The sequence below is a fragment of the Trachypithecus francoisi genome, unplaced genomic scaffold (genome assembly GCF_009764315.1).
Source record: "Trachypithecus francoisi isolate TF-2019V2 unplaced genomic scaffold, Tfra_2.0 Lachesis_group11, whole genome shotgun sequence".
Lineage (NCBI taxonomy): Eukaryota > Metazoa > Chordata > Mammalia > Primates > Cercopithecidae > Trachypithecus > Trachypithecus francoisi.
The window spans coordinates 73,109,167-73,133,166 of record NW_022681456.1 but is presented as its reverse complement, the minus strand read 5'-3'; positions in this window follow the sequence as shown (position 1 = coordinate 73,133,166).

The following is a 24,000-nucleotide window of genomic DNA, read 5'->3' as shown; positions in this document are numbered from 1 at the left end:
GCAATTGAAGATCAAACGAATGAAATGAAGTGAGAAGAGAAGTATGGAGAAAAAAGAGTAAAAAGAAATGAACGAAGCCTCCAAGAAGTATGGGATTATGTGAAAAGACCAAATCTACATCAGATTGGTGTGCCTGAAAGTGACGGGGATAATGGAACCAAGTTGGAAAACACTCTGCAGGATATTATCCAGAAGAAATTCCCCAACCTAGTAAGGCAGGCCAACATTCAAATTCAGGAAATATGGAGGATGCCACAAAGATACTCCTTGAGAAGAGCAACTCCAAGACACATAATTATCAGATTCACCAAAGTTGAAATGAAGGAAAAAATGTTAAGGGCAGCCGGAGAGAAAGATCACGTTACACACAAATGGAAGCCCATCAGACTAATAGCAGATCTCTTGGCAGAAACTCTCCAAACCAGAAGAGAGTGGGGGCCAATATTCAACATTTTTAAAGAAAAGAATTTTCAACCCAGAATTTCATATCCAGCCAAACTAAGTTTTGTAAGTGAAGGAGAAATAAAATCCTTTACAGACAAGCAAATGTGTAGAGATTTTGTCACCAACAGACCTGCCCTACAAGAGACCCTGAAGGAAGCACTAAACATGGAAAGGAACAACTGGTACCAGCCATTGCAAAAACATGCCAAAATGTAAAGACCATCGATGCTAGGAAGAAACTGCATCCACTAGCGAGCAAAATAGCCAGCTAATATCACAATGACAGGAGCAAGTACACAAATTACAATATTAACCTTAAATATTAATGGACTAAATGCTCCAATTAAAAGACACAGATTGGCGAATTGGATAAAGAGTCAAGACTTATCAGTTTGCTGTATTCAGGAGACCCATCTCACATGCAGAGATACACATAGCCTCAAAATAAAAGGATGGAGGAAGATCTACCAAGCAAATGGAGAACAAAAAAAAGCAGGGGTTGCAATCCTAGTCTCTGATAAAACAGACTTTAAACCATCAAAGATCAAAAGAGACAAAGAAGGCCATTACATAATGGTAAAGGGATCAATTCATCAGGAAGAGCTAACTATCCTAAATATATATGCACCCAATACAGGAGCACCCAAATTCATAAAGCAAGTCCTTAGGGACTTAAAAAGAGACTTAGATTCCCATACAATAATAATGGGAGACTTCAACACCCCACTGTCAACATTAGACAGATCCACGAGACGGAAAGTTAACAAGGATATCCAGGAATTGAACTCATTTCTGCACCAAGCAGACCTAATAGACATCTACAGAACTCTCCACCCCAAATCAAGAGAATATACATTCTTCTCAGCACCACATTACACTTATTCCAAAATAGATCACATAGTTGGAAGTAAAGCACTCCTCAGCAAATGTACAAGAACAGAAATTATAACAAACTGTCTCTCAGACCACAGTGCAATCAAACTAGAACTCAGGACTAAGAAACTCAATCAAAACTGCTCAACTACATAGATACTGAACAACCTGCTCCTGAATGACTACTGGGTACATAATGAAATGAAGGCAGAAATAAAGATGTTCTTTGAAACCAATGAGAACAAAGATACAGCATACCAGAATCTCTGGGACAAATTTAAAGTAGTGTGTAGAAGGAAATTTATAGCACTAAATGCCCACAAGCAAAGGCAGGAAAGATCTAAAATCACAGAAAGATCTAACATCACGATTAAAAGAACTAGAGAAGCAAGAGCAAACACCTTCAAAAGCTATCAGAAGGCAAGAAATAACTAAGATCAGAGCTGAACTGAAGGAGATGGAGACAAAAAAAAAAAAAAAAAAACCTACAAAAAGTCAATGAATCCAGGAGTTGGTTTTTTGAAAAGATCAACAAAATTGATAGACTGCTAGCAAGACTAATAAAGAAGAAAAGAGAGAATAATCAAATAGACACAATCAAAAATGATAAAGGGGATATCACCACCAACCCCACAAATATACAAACTACCATCACAGAATACTATAAACACCTCTACGCAAATAAACTAGAAAACCTAGAAGAAATGGATAATTTCCTGGACACTTACACTCTCCCAAGACTAAACCAGGAAGAAGATGGATACCTGAATAGACCAATAGCAGGCTCTGAAATTGAGGCAATAATCAATAGCCTACCAACCAAAAAAAGTCCAGGATCAGACGGATTCATAGCCAAATCCTACCAGAGGTACAAGGAGGAGTTGGTACCATTCCTTCTGAAACTATTCCAATCATTAGAAAAAGAAGGAATCCTCCCTAACTCATTTTATGAGGCCAACATCATCCTGATACCAAAGCCTGACAGACACAACAAAAAAAAAGAGAATTTTACACCAATACCCCTGATGAACATTGATGCAAAAATCCTCAATAAAATACTGCAAACTCAATCCAGCAGCATATCAAAAAGCTTATCCACCATGATCAAGTGCGCTTCATCCCTGAGATACAAGGCTGGTTCAACATACACAAATCAATAAACGTAATCCAGCATACAAACAGAACCAAAGACAAAAACCACATGATTATCTCAATAGATGCAGAAAAGGCTTTTGACAAAATTCAACAGCCCTTCATGCTAAAAACGCTCAATAAATTCGGTATTGATGGAACGTACCTCAAAATAATAAGAGCTATTTATGACAAACCCACAGCCAATATCATACTGAATGGGCAAAACCTGGAAACATTCCCTTTGAAAACTAGCACAAGACAGGGATGCCCTCTCTCACCGCTCCAATTCAACATAGTGTTGGAAGTTCTGGCTAGGGCAATCAGGCAAGAGAAAGAAATAAAGGATATCCAGTTAGGAAAAGAAGAAGTTAAATTGTCCCTGTTTGCAGATGACATGATTGTATATTTAGAAAACCCCATTGTCTCAGCCCAAAATCTCCTTAAGCTGATCAGCAACTTCAGCAAAGTCTCAGGATACAAAATCAATGTGCAAAAATCACAAGCATTCTTATACACCAGTAACAGACAAACAGAGAGCCAAATCATGAATGAACTTCCATTCACAATTGCTTCAAAGAGAATAAAATACTTAGGAATCCAACTTACAAGGGATGTAAAGGACCTCTTCAAGGAGAACTACAAACCACTGCTCAGTGAAATAAAAGAGGACATAAACAAATGGATGAACATACCATGCTCATGGATAGGAAGAATTAATATTGTGAAAATTGCCATATTGCCCAAGGTAATTTATAGATTCACTGCCATCCCCATTAAGCTACCAATGACTTTCTTCACAGAATTGGAAAAAACTGCTTTAAATTTCATATGGAACCAAAAAAAAAGCCCGTATTGCCAAGACAATCCTAAGCCAAAAGAACAAAGCTGGAGGCATCACAACACCTGACTTCAAACTATACTACAAGGCTACAGTAACCAAAACAGCATGATACTGGTACCAAAACAGAGATATAAACCAATGGAACAGAACAGAGCCCTCAGAAATAATACCACACATCTACAGCCATCTGATCTTTGACAAACCTGAGAGAAACAAGAAATGGGGAAAGGATTCCCTATTTAATAAATGGTGCTGGGAAAATTGGCTAGCCATAAGTAGAAAGCTGAAATTCGATGCTTTCCTTACTCCTTATATGAAAATTAATTCAAGATGGATTAGAGACTTAAATGTTAGACCTAAAACCATAAAAACCCTAGAAGAAAACGTAGGTAATACCATTCAGGACATAGGCATGGGCAAGGATTTCCTGTCTAAAACACCAAAAGCAATGGCAACAAAAGCCAGAATTGACAAATGAGATCTAATTAAACTAAAGAGCTTCTGCACAGCAAAAGAAATTACCATCAGAGTGAACAGGAAGCCTACAGAATGGGAGAAAATTTTTGCAATCTATTCATCTGACAAAGAGCTAATATCCAGAACCTACAAAGAACTCAAATTTACAAGAAAAAAACAAAGAACCCCATCAAAAAGTGGGCAAAGGATATGAACAGACACTTCTCAAAAGAAGCCGTTCATACAGCCAACAGACACATGAAAAAATGGTCATCATCACTGGCCATCAGAGAAATGCAAATCAAAACCACAATGAGATACCATTTCACACCAGTTAGAATGGCAATCATTAAAAAATCAGGAAACAACAGGTGCTGGAGAGGATGTGGAGAAATAGGAACACTTTTACACTGTTGATGGGACTGTAAAGTAGTTTAACCATTGTGGAAAACAGTGTGGCGATTTATCAAGGATCTAGAACTAGAAATACCATTTGACCCAGCCATCCCATTACTGGGTATATACCCAAAGGATTATAAGTCATGCTGCTATAAAGACACATGCACACGTATGTTTATTGTGGCACTATTCACAATAGCAAACACTTGGAATAACCCAAATGTCCATCAGTGACAGACTGGATTAAGAAAATGTGGCACATATGCATCACGGAATACTATGCAACCAGAAAAAAGGATAAGTTCGTGTCCTTTGTAGGGACATGGATGCAGCTGGAAACCATCATTCTCAGCAAACTATCACAAGAACAGAAACCACATACTGCATGTTCGCACTCATAGGTGGGAAATGAACATTGAGGTCCCTTGGACACAGGAATGGGAGCATCACACACCGGGTCCTATTGTGGGGAGGGGGTAGGGGGGAAGGATAGCATTAGGAGATATACCTAATGTAAATGACGAGTTAATGGGTGCAGCACACCAACAAAGCACATGTATACATATGTAACAACCCTGCATGTTGTGCACATGTACCCTAGAACTTAAAGTATAATAATAATAATAAAAAATATTCATTGATCATGCCAAATTCAGAAACCTTTCCTCCTGTATTCTTCTAAGAGTTGTATAGTTTTAGGGTTTACAGGTAGTTCTTTAATACACTTTTCGTTGATTTTGTAAATGGTGTGACATAAGGGTACAGTTTTTATCTTCTGCAAATGAATTACCAGTTTTTCCAATACCATTTATTGAACAGACTATTTTTCTCCATTGTGTATTCTTAACATCTTTGTCTAATATCAATTGATTATATGTATATGGATTTATTTCTAGAGTGTCTCTTCTGTTCCAGTGGTCTATTTTTTTGTTTTTATTCCAGTGTCATGCTGTTTTGATGTTTATAGCTTTGCAGTGTATTTTGAAATCAAGTACTGTGACACCTCCATCTATTTTCCTTTTCCTCAAGATTTATTTGGCTATCTGAGGTCTTTTCTGATTCCATACAAATTATAGGATTGCTTTATTTTTCTATTTATTTTTTATGTATTTATTTTTCTATTTCTAAGAAAAATTTCATTGGAACTTTTATTGAGTGAGCATCAAAATTGTAGATTGCTTTGGGTAATATGATCAATATGAAGTCTTCTAATCCCTGAACACAGGATATCTTTCCTTTTATTTGTATGTTTTTCTATTTCTTTCACAAATTTTAATATTTTCCAGTGTACAGATTAACAGTAAGGCAACACCACAATTAAAAATGGGTAAAGTAATTGAATAAAATTTTATCATAAAGAACATACAAATGGCCAACAGGCATATGAAAAGATGCTCAACATCACTAACCATCAGGGAAATGCAAATAAAAAACACAATAAGATATCACCGCACACCTGTTAGAATGGATGCTATCAAAAAGATGAACGATAACGAGTGTTAGCAAGATTGTGGAGAAAAGGAATCCCATGTACACTGTTGATGGAAATGTAAATTAGTACAGCCATTATGGAAAACAATATGGAGTTTCCTCAAAAACTTAAAAGCAGAACTATTATTATGTGATCCCACTTCTGGGATATATATCCCACACCAACAATTTCACTTCTGGCATATATTCAAAGTAAATAAAATTAGGATTTCAAAGAGGTATCTGTATTCTCATGTTCATTGCAGCATTATTTACACTAGATATGGAAAAATATGGAAAACAATCCAAGGTAATGGAAACAACCCACATCCTACCTAAAGAAACAAAGCGAGGTAATTAAGTTTCACATTAACAGTGATAAAGTGTGTTGATAGTATATGCTCTTGTTATATGATTAAATTGGCAATTTATCTCTATAGTCTTGCTTCCAAAAACCCAGAGCTTCAACTGAACAATGAGCAAAAACAATGAGAAAATCCAAATAAGAGGAATTCTACAAAAGTTCTGACTAGCCCTCTTCAAACTGTTAGTCCTCAAAACCAAGGTAAGTCTGAGAAAATATCACAACCAATAAGAGTCTAAGGATGCCTGATGGCTAAATGTCATCTAGAATCCTAGGTGGACCCCCATAACAGAAAAGGAACATTGGATAAATCTTAAGCAATATTAATTACATAAAAGATCCCTCACTTGATCTAACATATCTTATCAGATTCTTAGGGCATTCAGTTTCATCTCTAGACTGTTCAGGAAAGATGGCTCTTCAGAGTATGAGATTCCTATTTCTAGGAATATTGGCCCAATATTATATTAAAAACAACCCTTAATAAAAGTGTCATCCACTAATCCTACCAGAGCTTTCTCTAGGATAACATAAGAAAAATATTGCTTTAAATAGTAGAAAATAAAAATATTTAGTGTATTTTGGTTGCAAAGAACCGAAATGTAAAATAAACCGATTTGGTAAAAAAGAAATTTATTAATCCAAGTAACTGAAAATTGCCAGGTGAGATTGGCTTTATCTTATGGTTTGGTCTACAGGTTCATGACATTAGGGTTCAAGCAACTGTTGTTGCTTCTAACATGTCTTCTGCTATTCAGGCTGTCTTTTCAAATGGTAGCAAATGTCTTTAGACATTTGTGACAGAACATCTGAGATCTATGCACCAGCATTTCCCATAAAATTCTTCAAGTTCACCCTAATTGGAGGATTTTATTTGCATAGACACCCTGGAGCTATTACTGTGACCATAAGAACGTGATAATCTGGTTGACTTTACACCATTCAGTACACAACCCTAGAGATATGTTGAAGACAATGCCAAACAAATATAAAAGAGAGTAAGAATTGGGTTAATTGTGCCCAGATATGATGTTAGAGAGAGAAGTAGAATGAATACTAGAAAGTGAAAAGCAAATGTATATAGAAACATTATCATTAAAACATACTCAAAGGGATTTATATAAATTCATGCATTCATGATCAATGTATAACATAATTTTTAAAAGAATACTAACAGGTTAGAGAAAATTCGTCACATAAGTAGGGGATTTTGCAGACAGTGCTTCTCAGTCCTTTTCATCCTATGGCACATACAGAAAATATGAATACGTACACAGAAAAATGAGATAATCACACAAGTCTATTCTCTGTGAGAGAGGCCTTGCATAGAGCCACTGGCTATTCCAGGTCACCTACAGTGTCAAAATTGGGAGGAATCAACATTTCAGGCATCTCCGGAAACCAGTGTATTGTATCAGAAGACCCTGACCAGAAACCTCTTGACTACATCTTTTCCAAGGTTCTTGCAAATTTTAAAATATAATTTTTGACTATTGAGATCAACAGTAAAAGCATCCAGGTTGATCTGGTAGCATAATGAGAAGAATACAGGATCTTTCCTCATGTTTGTAAAGTCAAGACCAGACCATGAAGAAGAATTATATCCTTTTCCAAAATAAGTCCTTTAAGGACAACAGAAGAAATGGTGTAAGAAATTTGATAAATATTTGATTAAATTTGTTATTGCATCCATTTTGTCTTAATCTTGTATTCCACTGAATCCTAAGAAAGATTGTACTATATCCTAATTCCAGGTTTATAACCCATTAAAAAATGAGCTGTGTTCCTTAGGATAAGAAAAGAAATAATCTAGAATTCATGAAGTATAGTTACAAAGGAAACCTAACCTGCATTTGTAAAGCTTAAAGCATCCAGAAGTTTGTCAAAAATTTAAAAATATTTCTGGGCAGAGGTGGGGAGTTGGAGACCAGCTTGACCAACATGGAGAAAACCCAACACTACTGAAAATACAAAATTAGCCGGGTGTGGCAGCATATGCCTGTAATCCCAGCTACTTGGGAGGCTGAGGCAAGAGAGTCACTTGAACCCAGGAGGCAGAGGTTGCAGTGAGTCGAATTCACACCATTGCACTCCAGCCTGGGCAACAAGAGCAAAACTCCACCTCAAAAAAAAAATATATATATATATGTGTGTGTGTGTGTGTGTTTTATATGTATACTATGTACGTATATATATATATATATTTCTGGAATCTTCTGAAGAGTTTAATTTCTACTTTCCTTCAAAAGTAGAGTTCAATGTCATACATGATTTAGAGGTGAGGTCTCTCTATCTTTCATATTGCTATATATGTTATACTTCTGCTGATTGAAGCATTATTGACAATGATTATGATGTCACGTGTCAAGTATCAAAAAGTGGAGCATTACAAAAAAAATATTACCTATAACAAGGCAGGAAATAGGCCGAATTGTGAAGGGTATTTTGAAAATTTGTTTTAGAGTCCCCTAATGGGTCTCAACATGTCTTGAAATGACTTCCTTGTACATATAAAAATATATTATAATGATACAATGATGATCTGATGGGTGAAATTCAACTGACTAAATCTCATTTCAAAACAAATTTTTTTTTTTTCTGGACAAAACGGAATTTCTAATATTGGTATTTAATGCATGAGAACTTTCCTACCATTGAACTGAAGACTGGGGCAAGGAATAATTTCATCACAGTACATCTTTGTGATTGTTGAGTATACATAAATAAGCCTTTTAGAGTAAAACAAATCAGAAGAGATAAAAATATGGCAGCTTAGATTTTGTGTACTTGTGTTCTTGTGTGTGCTTGCATTCTTGTATAATTGAAGCACCCTTGTTTATTGCAATAATTTAGCAGAGCAAAAATGTGGATTATACAAGCAATAAACTGCATATTAATGTCTCTGATTTACCCTTTGAATTTTCCCTTTGCTCTTCGAATTAATTTATTCAGTAAGGAAAGATACTATCAGTCAACAAAATTCATACAGACAAGATTTTTTTATACATTAGGAGGATATTAAAAAGCCCCTAACTCTACCTCTGCCTCTGCTGGCTAGGTCTAGAAAGATGAATACAGGGCTGATATGGTAGTGCAGAGCACAAGCTCATAGATCAAACTGTCTCATTTGAATTCCGGCTCTACCACTTGCCAGCCATTTGACATTGGGTAAAATATATCATCATCTCTCTATGCTTCAGTTTCTTATCCCTAAAGTGGGGATAATACTAGTACTTACCATCACTGCATATCTGACCAGTGAGCCAATGACTTCTCACCAGTCATTTATGGTTACCTCTTGTTCTAGAGGGTCTGTGCATCATTCAGCTGCATTACCTGACATCCTAGCAGTTGGAAATATTTTGAATGTCACTTTTGACATTTGAATGATCTTTATCATATATTTTTTGTGTTTAACAAATCAGTTAATTTGTATAAAATAGTTTATTAAGTTTCTGGCACTTAATGATTTTTCAGACATAGATAATCATCTTACTAATCTCAAGAAATTTAGTTTCTTCTTGGATATTAACAGTTTAGAGAAAAAATCCTTGAATTCTATGCCATTCTTATGCTTGAGCCACAACAATTTAGGGAGGAAATGTTGTATAGAGTCTACTGTTTATTTGAGAAATGGCATGGCTTAAAGAAGTGGTAGTAATCATTATGGGCAAGAAAAAATCTCCCAGCTTGAATATCTTTTTTAAAAAACTATTTAAAATATTACATTTAATTGTCTATAATTCCTTTTTGTTTAAATTATACTTTAAGTTCTAGGGTACATGTGCATACGTGCAGGTTTGTTACATATGTATACTTGTGCCATGTTGGTGTGCTGCACCCATCAACTCGTCAACACCCATCAATTCGTCATTTATATCAGGTATAACTCCCAATGCAATCCCTCCCCCCTCCCATGATAGGCCCCGATGTGTGATGTTCCCCTTCTCGAGTCCAAGTGATGTCAGTGTTCAGTTCCCACCTATGAGTGAGAACATGCGGTGTTTGGTTTTCTGTTCTTGTGATAGTTTGTTAAGAATGATGGTTTCCAGCTGCATCCATGTCCCTACAAAGGACGCAAACTCATCCTTTTTTATGGCTGCATAATATTCCTGTGGTATATGTGCCACATTTTCTTAATCCAGTCTGTCACAGATGGACATTTGGGTTGATTCCAAGTCTTTTTCTATTGTGAATAGTGCCGCAATAAACATATGTGTGCATGTGTCTTTATAGCAGCATGATTTATAATCCTTTGGGTATATACCCAGTAGTGGGATGGCTGGGTCATATGGTACATCTAGTTCTAGATCCTTGAGGAATGGCCATACTGTTTTCCATAATGGTTGAACTAGTTTACAATCCCACCAACAGTGTAAAATGTTCCTATTTCTCCACATCCTCTCCAGCACCTGTTGTTGCCTGACTTCTTAATGATTGCCATTCTAACTGGTGTGAGATGGTATCTCATTGTGGTTTTGATTTGCATCTCTCTGATGGCCAGTGATGATGAGCATTTTTTCATGTGTCTGTTGGCTGTATGAATGTCTTCTTTTGAGAAATGTCTGTTCATATCCTTGCCCACTTTTTGATGGGGTTGTTTGTTTTTTTCTTGTAAATTTGAGTTCTTTGTAGATTCTGGTATATTAGCCCTTTGTCAGATGAGTAGATTGCAAAAATTTTCTCCCATTCTGTAGGTTGCCTATTCACTCTGATGGTAGTTTCTTTTGCTGTGTAGAAGCTCTTTAGTTTAATGAGATCCCTTTGTCAATTTGGCTTTTGCTGCGTTGCTTTTGGTGTTTTAGACATGAAGTCCTTGCTCATGCCTATGTCCTCAATGGTACTACCTACGTTTTCTTCTAGGGTTTTTATGGTATTAGGTCTACATTTAGGTCTCTAATCCATCTTGAATTAATTTTTGTATAAGGAGTAAGAAAAGGATCCAGTTTCAGCTTTCTACTTATGGCTAGCCAATTTTCCCAGCACCATTTATTAAATAGGGAGTCCTTTCCCCATTTCTTGTTTCTCTCAGGTTTGTCAAAGATCAGATGGCTGTAGATGTGTGGTATTATTTCTGAGGACTCTGTTCTGTCCCATTGGTCTATATCTCTGTTGTGGTACCAGTACCATGCTGTTTTGGTTACTGTAGCCTTGTAGTATAGTTTGAAGGCAGGTAGCGTGATGCCTCCAGGTTTGTTCTTATGACTTAGGATTGCCTTGGCAATGCGGGCTCTTTTTTCGTAACATATGAACTTTAAAGCCGTTTTTTTAATTCTGTGAAGAAACTCGCTGGTAGCTTGATGAGGATGGCATTGAATCGATAAATAACCTTGGGCAGTATGGCCATTTTCATGATATTGATTCTTCCTATCCATGAGCATGGTATGTTCTTTCATTTGTTAGTGTCCTCTTTGATTTCACTGAGCAGTGGTTTGTAGTTCTCCTTGAAGAGGTCCTTTACATCCCTTGTAAGTTGGATTCCTAAGTATTTTATTCTCTTTGAAGCAATTGTGAATGGAAGTTCATTCCTGATTTGGCTCTCTGTTTGTCTATTACTGTTGTATAAGAATGCTTGTGATTTTTGCACATTGATTTTGTATCCTGAGACTTTGCTGAAGTTGCTTATCAGCTTAAGGAGATTTTGGGCTGAGACAATGGGGTTTTCTAAATATACAATCATGTCATCTGCAAACAGGGACAATTTAACTTCTTCTTTTCCTAACTGGATATCCTTTATTTCTTTCTCTTGCCTGATTGCCCTAGCCAGAACTTCCAACACTATGTTGAATTGGAGCGGTGAGAGAGGGCATCCCTGTCTTGTGCTAGTTTTCAAAGGGAATGTTTCCAGGTTTTGCCCATTCAGTATGATATTGGCTGTGGGTTTGTCATAAATAGCTCTTATTATTTTGAGGTACGTTCCATCAATACCGAATTTATTGAGCGTTTTTAGCATGAAGGGCTGTTGAATTTTGTCAAAAGCCTTTTCTGCATCTATTGAGATAATCATGTGGTTCTTGTCTTTGGTTCTGTTTATATGCTGGATTACGTTTATTGATTTGCGAATGTTGAACCAGCCTTGCATCCCAGGGATGAAGCCCACTTGATCATGGTGGATAGCTTTTTGATGTGCTGCTGAATCTGGTTTGCCAGTATTTTATTGAGGATTTTTGCATCGATGGTCATCAGGGATGGTCTAAAATTCTCTTTTTTTGTTGTGTCTCTGCCAGGCTTTGGTATCAGGATGATGTTGGCCTCATAAAATGAGTTAGGGAGGATTCCCTCTTTTTCAATTGATTGGAATAGTTTCAGAAGGAATGGTACCAGCTCCTCCTTGTACCTCTGGTAGAATTCAGCTGTGAATCCATCTGGTCCTGGACTTTTTTGGTTGGTAGGCTATTAATTATTGCCTCAATTTCAGAGCCTGCTATTGGTCTATTCAGGGATTCAACTTCTTCCTGGTTTAGTCTTGGGAGAGTGTAAGTGTCCAGGAAATTATCCATTTCTTCTAGATTTTCTAGTTGATTTGCGTAGAGGTGTTTATAGTATTCTCTGATGGTAGTTTGTATTTCTGTGGAGTCCGTGGTGATATCCCCTTTATCATTTTTTATTGCATCTATTGATTCTTCTCTCTTTTCTTCTTATTAGTCTTGCTAGCGGTCTGTCAATTTTGTTGATCTTTTCAAAAAACCAACTCCTGGATTCAGTGATTTTTTGGAGGGTTTTGTGTCTCTATCTCCTTCAGTTCTGCTCTGATCTTAGTTATTTCTTGCCTTCTGCTAGCTTTTGAATGTTTTGCTCTTGCTTCTCTAGTTCTTTTAATTGTGATGTTAGAGTGTCCATTGTAGATCTTTCCAGCTTTCTCTTGTGGCATTTAGTGCTATAAATTTCCTGTACACACTGCTTTAAATGTGTCCCAGAGATTCTGGTATGTTGTATTTTTTTCTCATTGGTTTCAAAGAACATCTTTATTTCTGCCTTCATTTTGTATGTACCCAGTAGTCATTCAGGAGCAGCTTGTTCAGTTTCCATGAAGTTGAGCAGTTTTGATTGAGTTTCTTAGTCCTGAGTTCTAGTTTGATTGCACTGTGGTCTGAGAGACAGTTTGTTATAATTTCTGTTCTTTTACATTTGCTAAGGAGTGCTTTACTTCCAATTATGTGGTCAATTTTGGAATAAGTGTGATGTGGTGCTGAGAAGAATATATATTCTGTTGATTTGGGGTGGAGAGTTCTATAGATGTCTATTAGGTCTGCTTGGTGCAGAGATGAGTTCAATTCCAGGATATCCTTGTTAACTTTCTGTCTCGTTGATCTGTCTAATGTTGACAGTGGAGTGTTGATGTCTCCCACTATTATTGTATGGGAGTCTAAGTCTCTTTGTAAGTCTCTAAGGACTTGCTTTATGAATCTGGGTGCTCCTGTATTGGGTGCATATATATTTAGGAGAGTTAGCTCTTCCTGTTGAATTGATCCCTTTACCATTATGTAATGGCCTTCTTTGTCTCTTTTGATCTTTGATGGTTTAAAGTCTGTTTTATCAGAGACTAGGATTGCAACCCCTGCTTTTTTTTGTTCTCCATTTGCTTGGTAGATCTTCCTCCATCCCTTTATTTTGAGCCTATGCATGTCTCTGCATGTGAGATGGTCTCCTGAATACAGCAGACTGATGGGTCTTGACTCTTTATCCAGTTTGCCAGTGTGTGTCTTTTAATTGGAGCATTTAGTTCATTAACATTTAAGGTTAATATTGTTATATGTGAACTTGATCCTGCCATTATGATATTAACTGGTTATTTTTCTCGTTAGTTGATGCAGTTCCTTCCTAGCCTCGATGGTCTTTACATTTTGGCATGTTTTTGCAATGGCTGGTACGGTTGTTTCTTTCCATGTTTAGGGCTTCCTTCAGGGTCTCTTGTAAGGCAGGCCTGGTGGTGACAAAATCTCTAAGCATTTGCTTATCTGTAAAGGATTTTATTTCTCCTTCACTTATGAAACTTAGTTTGGCTGGATATGAAATTCTGGGTTGAAAATTCTTTTCTTTAAGAACGTTGAATATTGGCCCCCACTCTCTTCTGGCTTGTAGAGTTTCTGCCAAGAGGTCTGCTGTTAGTCTGATGGGCTTCCCTTTGTGGGTAACCCAACCTTTCTCTCTGGCTGCCCTTAAGATTTTTTCCTTCATTTCAACTTTGGTGAATCTGGCAATTATGTGTCTTGGAGTTGCTCTTCTGGAGGAGTATCTTTGTGGCGTTCTCTGTATTTCCTGAATTTGAATGTTGGCCTGCCCTACTAGGTTGGGGAAGTTCTCCTGGATGATATCCTGAAGAGTGTTTTCCAACTTGGTTCCATTTTCCCCCTCACTTTCAGGCACCCCAATCAGATGTAGATTTGGTCTTTTTACATAATCCCATACTTCTTGCAGGCTTTGTTCATTTCTTTTTCTTCTTTTTTCTTTTGGTTTCTCTTCTCGCTTCATTTCATTCATTTGATCCTCAATCGCTGATACTCTTTCTTCCAGTTGACCGAGTCGGTTACTGAAGCTTGTGCATTTGTCACGTATTTCTCGTGTGTGGTTTTCATCTCTGTCATTTCATTTATGACCTTCTCTGCCTTAATTATTCTAGCTATCAATTCTTCCACTCTTTTTTCAAGATTTTTAGTTTTTTGTGCTGGGTACGTAATTCCTCCTTTAGCTCTGAGAAGTTTGATGGACTGAAGCCTTCTTCTCTCATTTCGTCAAAGTCATTCTCTGACCAGCTTTGATCCGTTGCTGGTGATGCGCTGCGCTCCTTTGCAGGGGTAGATGCGCTCTTATTTCTTGAATTTCCAGCTTTTCTGCCCTGCTTCTTCGCCATCTTCATGGTTTTATCTGCCTCTGGTCTTTGATGATGGTGACATACCGATGGGGTTTTGGTATAGGTGTTCTTCCTGTTTGATAGCTTTCCTTCTAATAGTCAGGACCCTCAGCTGTAGATCTGTTGGAGATTGCTTGAGGTCCACTCCAGACCCTGTTTGCCTGGGTATCAGCAGCAGAGGTTGCAGAAGATAGAATATTGCTGAACAGCACATGTGCCTGTCTGATTCTTACTTTGGAAGCTTCCTCTCAGGGGTGTACTCCACCGTGTGAGGTGTGGGGTGTCAGACTGCCCCTAGTGGGGGATGTCTCTCAGTTAGGCTACTCAGGGGTCAGGGACCCACTTGAGCAGGCAGTCTGTCCGTTCTCAGATCTCAACCTCCGTGTTGGGAGATCCACTGCTCTCTTCAACTGAGGTACTGGGGTCATCTCACTGGGGAGTGCTGGACAGATTACTGAGTGGGGAGTGCAGTCAGACAGAGTCGTTCACGTCTGCACATCCCTCTGCCGCTTCCCCTTTTGTTGTTTAGGTGTGCCTTGTCCCCAGAGGTGGAGTCCACAGAGACAGGCAGGTTTCCTTGCGCTGCTGTGAGCTCCACCCAGTTTGAGCTTCCCAGCGGCTTTGTTTACCTACTTAAGCCTCAGCAGTTGTGGGCGCCCCTCCCCCAGCCTTGCTGCTGCCTTTTTGGTTAGATCGCAGACTGCTGTGCTAGCAATGAGGGAGGCTCCGTGGCCGTGGGACCCTCCCGGCCAGGTGTGGGTATAATCTCCTGGTGTGCCCGTTTGCTTAAAGCGCAGTGTTGGGGTGGGAATTACCCGATTTTCCAGGTGTTTTGTGTCTCAGTTCCCCTGGCTAGGAAAAGGGATTCCCTTCCCCCTTGTGCTTCCCAGGTGAGGCAATGCCTCACCCTGCTTCAGCTCTCGCTGGTCGGGCTGCAGCAGCTGACCAGCACTGATTGTCCAGCACTCCCCAGTGAGATGACCCCAGTACCTCAGTTGAAAATGCAGAAATCACCCGTCTTCTGTGTGGCTCGCGCTAGGAGTTGGAGACTGGAGCTGTTCCTATTCGGCCATCTTGCTCCGCCCCCTCCAGCTTGAATATCTTGAAGGTGGCAGCTAAATGTATATTTAGCTAAGAGTTTCTCCATTCTTGCATATCCCTGTAACCTTAGTGTTAAGGAAATAACTATATATAAATAAGCCTTAACTATGTAGTGAGACATTGACTACTGATAATTCAATACATTTTGACTTAGTGATTATGATTTGTCAAATAAGGTGCATTAATTTATAATATGCCAGGAATAATTCCTTTTTAAAATTGTATTTTTTTATCTCACAGATCTAGACCTCAATTACCTGAACATGTCCCTTTTGAGAACAACCTAACTTCCTAATTTTTCCTGACAAATAAGGCATAACTATGTTATGTTAATTCTGATCTATTTTCTTAAAGAAGTTTGCCTTGGTTTTCCAATTCAAAATGAGCCAATAGAGAATATTACATTGAAAACAATGTGTGTACTACAGACCACTAGATAAATGGCATGTATCATTCTATGTTTATAATACACTAAAAATAAGTGAGAAATATTATCATTGTTTTTGTTATTGAGAATGTCATGACAACCTTAGCTCTGAATTCCCTTTTGTTGGATTAAGCTATGTCCTGAGGGGTTCATCTCTCCCACATTTCACTAAATAATCTTATTCTTTCTCCTTAGAGAGCAAAGATTAATCATTCAGAAACTTAATGAGCTGGAAAAACAAATACCAGTAGAATAAAGGTGCCTGAACACTTTAAATAAAATAAATTAGTTTTTATTTGAAAAGCAAATTAGTTTATTTACAAATCCCTTTTGTCTTTTTTCTTTCCCATTTGCAGGTATCTGTGTTTTTACCATCTTCATCAAACCCTCTATCCATCCAAAGGTGAAGTCTAGTTTTACAGTTTTTGACTTTTCTTCATTTTTCATTTTAGACATATCTTCTCACCAGCAAATATTTTTGCTTTTTATGTTTACCTTTCCCTAGGTTGTATTTCTTCCTAAATATTTACTGAAGACTTAGCTCCTAAACTACTATAATTAAATTTTGAAAAATTATAGAGATATTAAGATGGGTTTATAGAAATCAAAGTTAAAGGGGTGTTTATATAATAACCCACTGGGAAAATATAAATTTTCTCATATTAAAAGAGAAAATAATTTTAGTTTTGACATATTGCAAAATGTTATTGCTCTGCTTAATATGATGTATTTTTAAAAATTTGTCTTAACCTTAAAATGTTTTAAAGTATGTTATCTTATTTACTTATTATGAAATTTTATATAGAAATGTATTTTTAAGAAGCCGTCAATAATGTTACCCTAATTTTCAAAGACTACTATACTCCAGCTAAAATTTGTATATCCTTTCTCTAATCAATGCTTGAAATTTTGAATGTTTAATTTATAATTATGTAACATTAATATAAATTATTATAAGGTAAGACACTTACAGAGATAAGTATAAAAACAATCTCTACACATACATAATGATGAATTATTGTTTACTCAAAAGTATGGTTTTGTTTTTTTAGAATGTGCTGCATCATACCACCATTTTCTTACTTTTTCTACCTAGTATCAATATATCTTTTAAATTACTGCTTAAATATGACTTCTCCACAAATATTTTCTGACTTAAATCTGAAGTATCAGTTAAAGAATTATGATTCCATAATACTTCTACCAACTGCATCACTGATGTCATTGTTATTATTTTATTTTCTGAAATGATTTGTCTTTATTTTGCTATCAGAAAACAAAATAAATCCCTGAGTGTAAACAGGAGAAATGTATGACTCAGTTACTCATCATTATCTTACTATTAACAAAACAAAGCACTATGTTACAGTCATATGAAAAAAGAAACAGCCTGGAGGGAAGTGGGGGCTTTGAGGATGGGGAGGAGAGAAGATGTGGTGGTGGGGGCAAGGGCAGACACAGACTCCACATCTTGCCCTCAGGGTTTTGGGGTTCCCATACTGATCCCAGGGCTGTTTAGATCTTTAGAGTTAGGTGCTGATGGGATTTGATTTCCTTAGATAACTAACTTGATGTTATTATTATATCCTCCGGCACACAGTTAAGATATTAAAATTTCTAGTTAATACACGGTTTTCAGTTGTCATCTAGAAAATGCATTACTCTCCTGGATCTTGTGGACCTCTGATAATTTACCTGTGAATGCTTAGGGGACCATAGGTTATGATTTGATGGGAAAAATAATTTATCTAGGTAATGGTTTTTTACAAATTATGATTATCCTTGCATTTAACAGTAAAAGTCCTGGATTTTAATTTTTAGAGAAAGTGAAACTACCGAGGAAATCTAAGCAAGACTAGAACATAATCCATTTTCATACAGAGGGATTCTTCTGATAGTGCTATGGAGAACAGATTTGGAATTGGGAGGTGACATGACAACACCAGCAGCATGGTGACAAATAGATGAGAGATGATACATTCTAAGTAAGTACATTTAGAATAAGGATAGAGGAAAAGCGATGAAGAAACAAATGTAGGAGATGAAAATGCTAGGAAATTGATAATCATATGTGAGAAGTGAGAGAAAATAAATTTCAGGCCTGACAACTTTCTCAATTAAACTGACATGCTAAAGAATCCCTACAAATTATTGATTATACTTTTTCTTATGTATGAGTGACACTGAGGGAGTTTTAAGAAAATAATTTTTCCACTTGTTTATATTATATAATACAAATTATAATAATTTTTTTCAGATCTCTTTATACTTTGACTAATTTTAAGTAAATTTTCTCCTTTATATCACTTGAAATTATTTTTCTTGCCTTAGAAACGCTGAAGTCAGAGATTAAATAAATTTATTGACTAAAGATAAGATTGGAGGATATATAGAATATAAGGCTGTTGATATTTCTAAAAAATTATTGTCATTATTTTGCATTCTTAAACTTAGCTTCCATTGACAAATATTGTGTCAGTTATATAGATTTGTCCATTATGTCTATGGATGAATTTCCCAATAGGCCTATAAATAAAAATGAATTCTAGTATTAAATAATCATGTCTATAAGAAATGGGAAATACATTTGTTTTAAATAAGAAATATCTTAAAAATAGAGGTATTTGAGAAACAAAAAAGATAGAATAAGTTATAAAATAAAAATTGTCTTAATAAATTGTAGGTTGAAATAGGTTGCCATCTCTCTCTCTGTCTCTCTCTCTTTTTTTTTTTTTTTTTTATTTGACAGGGTCTCAGCCTCTCACTCAAGCTGGAGTGCAATAGTGCAAACTCAGTCATCACAACATTTGCCTTCTGGGCTTAAGCAATCCTTCTTCCTCTGCCTCCCAGGTAGCTGGGACCACAAGCGTGTGCCACCTATGCCTGACTAATTTTTGTAATTTTGTAGAGATGGGTCTTCCTATGTTGCTGAGGCTGGTCTCAAACTCCTGGGCTCAAGCAATCCATCTGCCTCAGCCTCCCAAGGTGCTGGGATTACATGTGTGAGCCACTGCACCTGACCACTATCTCTCATTTTTGTAAATGTAAATGTTCTTCTTTCCTTTCAAATTTGAAACACCATTATAATAAAAAAAAAATAGAAATTAAGTTTGATATTCTGTGATTCTTTCGAACAGAAAGTCTCTCCCAATATTTTCCAGTTCAATCAGTCACCAAGTCATGACACACTGGCTGATGAACAGCAGGAGAGACAAGACAACTGCCACTGCAAGAGTTATAATTGTATTTCTAGAGACACGAGTCCACAAAATTTATCTAAAATAAAGTGGTAATAACTATCAGAAGTCAATAGACATAGGTGAACATCCTAGTGGAAAGGTAGAACAGTTGTGGTTTGATATTAAGACCATACTAACCCCTGTGCCTAAGGACCAGCTTTCCACCCCACTGTTTTCTTTTATTATTTTTCCATAGCTGAGCGCCATTATCCAAGACTCAACTTCAAAGTTACTTTTTTTGGAGAGAGTTTTCTGAACACATTATCTAAAGTAATGCCCCACAACTGCCTCACCTCAGGGCTTTATCTCATTAAACTCTTCATTTTCTTCTTGATATTCTTCACTTCTGGAATTGTCAATTACAGACAAGTGTGCAAGAGTCTGATGTCTGTCTCTCTCCATTGAGAAAAGACCCATGGAGACAGGAACATTCTCTGACTTTTACTGTTGTGATCTCAGGACATACAACAGGGCCTTACTTGTAAGAGGACCTCAAAAAAGAGTAATAAGAAGAAACTGTAAGTGGAATTTGTATTACAGAGTGTCCAAGAATATTATAGTCTGTCTTAGGTTGCATGAATCATGGCTAATTGATATCAGCATGATTTTGGACATTATAATTGCACACTATATTTTATAAATTTCAGCCCTCCCAGCCAAACTATGCTCAAGGGTAGTTTTTTAGAAATTTGATCTTTTCTTCATCTCTTAAAATCTTTGGCTCTTTACCAGTTTTCAATCCAGTTTGTCAATTTTCCTTACTCTTTGACTTTACATGTTACTCATCAGCTTCTAGTGCTGAATATTATACATGGTTCTTGAAAACCTAATTAGTACATACTATTTGTTACATACTTATTTTTGATGCCAGCTACAAAACCACATCAAATACCCAGAAGCTAGACAAACTTTCAACTTCAAATTTAGCTTAAACAAATGAACTATGTTTTTGTTTTCTAGAGCTGTCGTTGGGAATTTGAGTAGTCGATCTCTGTAAATCTGTGAGAACTATGGTTAAAGGGTAGTTCAAAATCATTTGGAATAGTCTGTTTCTACTTGGCAATTTCTGTGCCATTATATTTTTCTGACTCTGTGCGTGTGTGTGTGTGTGTCTGTGTGTGTGTGTGTATAAGAAGATGCCAGAGAGCATAGAAAAGTTACTACAAGTACCTAAACATGGTACGCTTTCATCTATTACAGAGTGGAATGGAATCCTACATGTAAGGTACTTAGAGAATGAGAAAAACAAAACCTTATGAAGATAACATTTTTTATAATACAAATCAGATGTTTTCTGCTTCCAAATAAATATGACCATTTTCGTTTCATTTCTATTAAGTTGCTATAGGCTAAAAATTATCTTCAAATACAAATAAGTGTTCAATTTTTAAAATTTATTTGTAAGTTAGTGAGGACACTTATCTTGGATAATTAATAGGATTAAGTAAATAGCAAAATATTGAGCAAAGCAGTGTTTGTTTTAGTTCAATAGCCTTATTATCAGGATATATGGAAGACTTTTTTTCGGCCGGGCGCGGTGGCTCAAGCCTGTAATCCCAGCACTTTGGGAGGCCGAGACGGGCGGATCACGAGGTCAGGAGATCGAGACCATCCTGGCTAACACGGTGAAACCCCGTCTCTACTAAAAAAAATACAAAAAACTAGCCAGGCGAGGTGGCGGGTGCCTGTAGTCCCAGCTACTCGGGAGGCTGAGCCAGGAGAATGGCATAAACCCGGGAGGCGGAGCTTGCAGTGAACTGAGATCCGGCCACTGCACTCCAGCCTGGGTGACAGAGCGAGACTCCGTCTCAAAAAAAAAAAAAAAAGGCCGGGCGCGGTGGCTCAAGCCTGTAATCCCAGCACTTTGGGAGGCCGAGACGGGCGGATCACAAGGTCGGGAGATCGAGACCATCCTGGCTAATACGGTGAAACCCCGTCTCTACTAAAAAAAAAAAAAAATACAAAAAAAAAAAAAAAACTAGCCGGGCGAGGTGGCGGGCGCCTGTAGTCCCAGCTACTCGGGAGGCTGAGGCAGGAGAATGGCGGAAACCCGGGAGGCGGAGCTTGCAGTGAGCTGAGATCTGGCCACTGCACTCCAGTCCGGGCGACAGAGCGAGACTCCGCCTCAAAAAAAAAAAAAAAAAAAAAAAAGACTTTTTTTCCTTCAGATATATTCACTGTGTTTTCTTTATTGTGCCTAATTTTGATGTTTACTAACATGCTTATTAAGAAGAAAATATTGCCATATATTTTTTACTTGTGGAATGATTACTGACCTATTCTTGCTCTCCTATTTTGTGTTTTTTTCTATTTTGTAAATAATTTCAGATTTTTCAGACATTACAACATATACTACAAATAATTGTTTACTATATTATTTTATTATTTGTTGCTTTCTATTTATCCATTTGTTGTTTCTCTGTCTCCCCAACTCCTGGGGATGTAGTAAATATTAAAGTCTTAAAACTAATCTTCCCTGATTAAACAAAGGGGAAAAACAACAAAAACCAAAGGCCCACTGAATTTCAGATAAATAATGTATTCATTTTCAGTATAAATACGTCTCATGCAGTATTTGACACCTGCATGATTTTTTTTTTAAATTATTGTCTAAATTTAAATTTTATCTCAATGTCTTGAGTTTTTCCTGGCAATTCTAAATGATATGGAAAGCCCCTCAAGTCTCCAATATATCACTCCTTCCTTGTATGACCCCCACCAAATCTTGCCTGGTTTCTCTGTCCCTCTCAGTGGCCTTGTGCCTGGGCCCAGCTTAGATTCACAGTTTCTGGTCTATAATCAAAACAGACAATTAGAAGAGGCAGAACAGAAACTTGAAATTTCTTTCCATGTAAATAAAAATTTTATATGGGCATAGTGACTTAACATTCTGTAAACACCAAATCCAAACGGACAGTGATACTCTCTACCTATCCTTTTACATAGAGTTTTTTTGTGAATATGAATAACTGGGAAGTAAATTTGGTTAAAATTGTTTAAATTTTATACCTACCTAAAGAATATATTTTTCCCTAGGATGCATTCCACAAAAAAACAAGAAGAAAACTAGTGTCAACCCTGTGATTTTAGCAAATTTAAGAAGAAAATATGTGCTGCGATTCTTATAGCACACATTTGTTGTATTATAAATGCATTTGGTAGGTTTGAAATTACAAATCCATATATTTGGGTAACTATTGTAAGACTTTGGCTGCAGTAAAGAAAAAAATCACTAGGAAAAAAAAAGAGGCAGACTGCTTCTAAAGAAAGCTACAATACACCACCTCATTCCTTCTATGGAGGTTTATGTGCTTAAATTTTCATTAATGCTTTGGCAATCTATTGCCTTTAAGTAAAAAGTTTTTCTAATTTGTACAGATTTTTGTTTGTTCTCAATGGGATGGTTGGTCGATTGCAATCTATTCCATACTGTTCAACATCCAATATGATTTTGTATGAGCTGTATTTTATTAACTTTTAGCTTAAAATATTTTATTAATTTTATTATAGCTTCTTGTTTGACCCACAGGTTACTTCAAAGTGCACTTTCAAAATATTTGATATTTTAACATTTTTATATTTAAATATTTGTATGTTATTGAGTTATAACTTAATTATATTTTGGTCAGAGGATATATTCCATAATATTTCTATGTTTGAAACTTTGCATTTTCTTCATGACTCATTATTTGGTCTGGTTGTTTTTAATGTTCCATGTGTGTTTAAAATGAATAACTATTTTGCACATCATTTATTCAGTATTCTATGTGTCATGTGAGTCAAATATATTCATTAAATTGTTCAAATATTCTACATAAATACAGATTTTGTTTGTTCAATGAGTAACAAAAAACAAATTTATAATTTAGTATGCCTTCCCTTTTAATTCTATCAAACTCAATTTAATACAAAATTGAAGCCAATGTATTAAGTGTAAACCAAATTAAATGTATTATATACTTCTCATTAAGTAAAACTTTAATCACTATAAACTGGCCTTCTATATAATTAACCTTTTTTTGCCTGATAGTTTTTGTTATACTTGAAGCTGGCTTATTGATATTAAGTATAACAAAAGTTATACTTAATTTGCCTGATATGTTATTTTTTACCTTTTTACTTGACTCTTCTTGTTTGTTAATATTGTAAATATTTTCCTTATATTGCTAGATATGTTTAGCCAGACTGACAATCTATCTTGTAAATGAAGTATCACACACATATTGTATGTATTTTATTTATGGATATAGTTGAATATAACAACAGTGTTTTGTTTTACGTCTACAATTTGTTCTTTCACTTTTTTCCCCACTGCTAATTTGCTTTATTTTGTATTTTTTAAAACTATTCCACACATTTCCTTGTATTCATTTGGTAGGTAAAAAGCTCTTTCTATTTCTT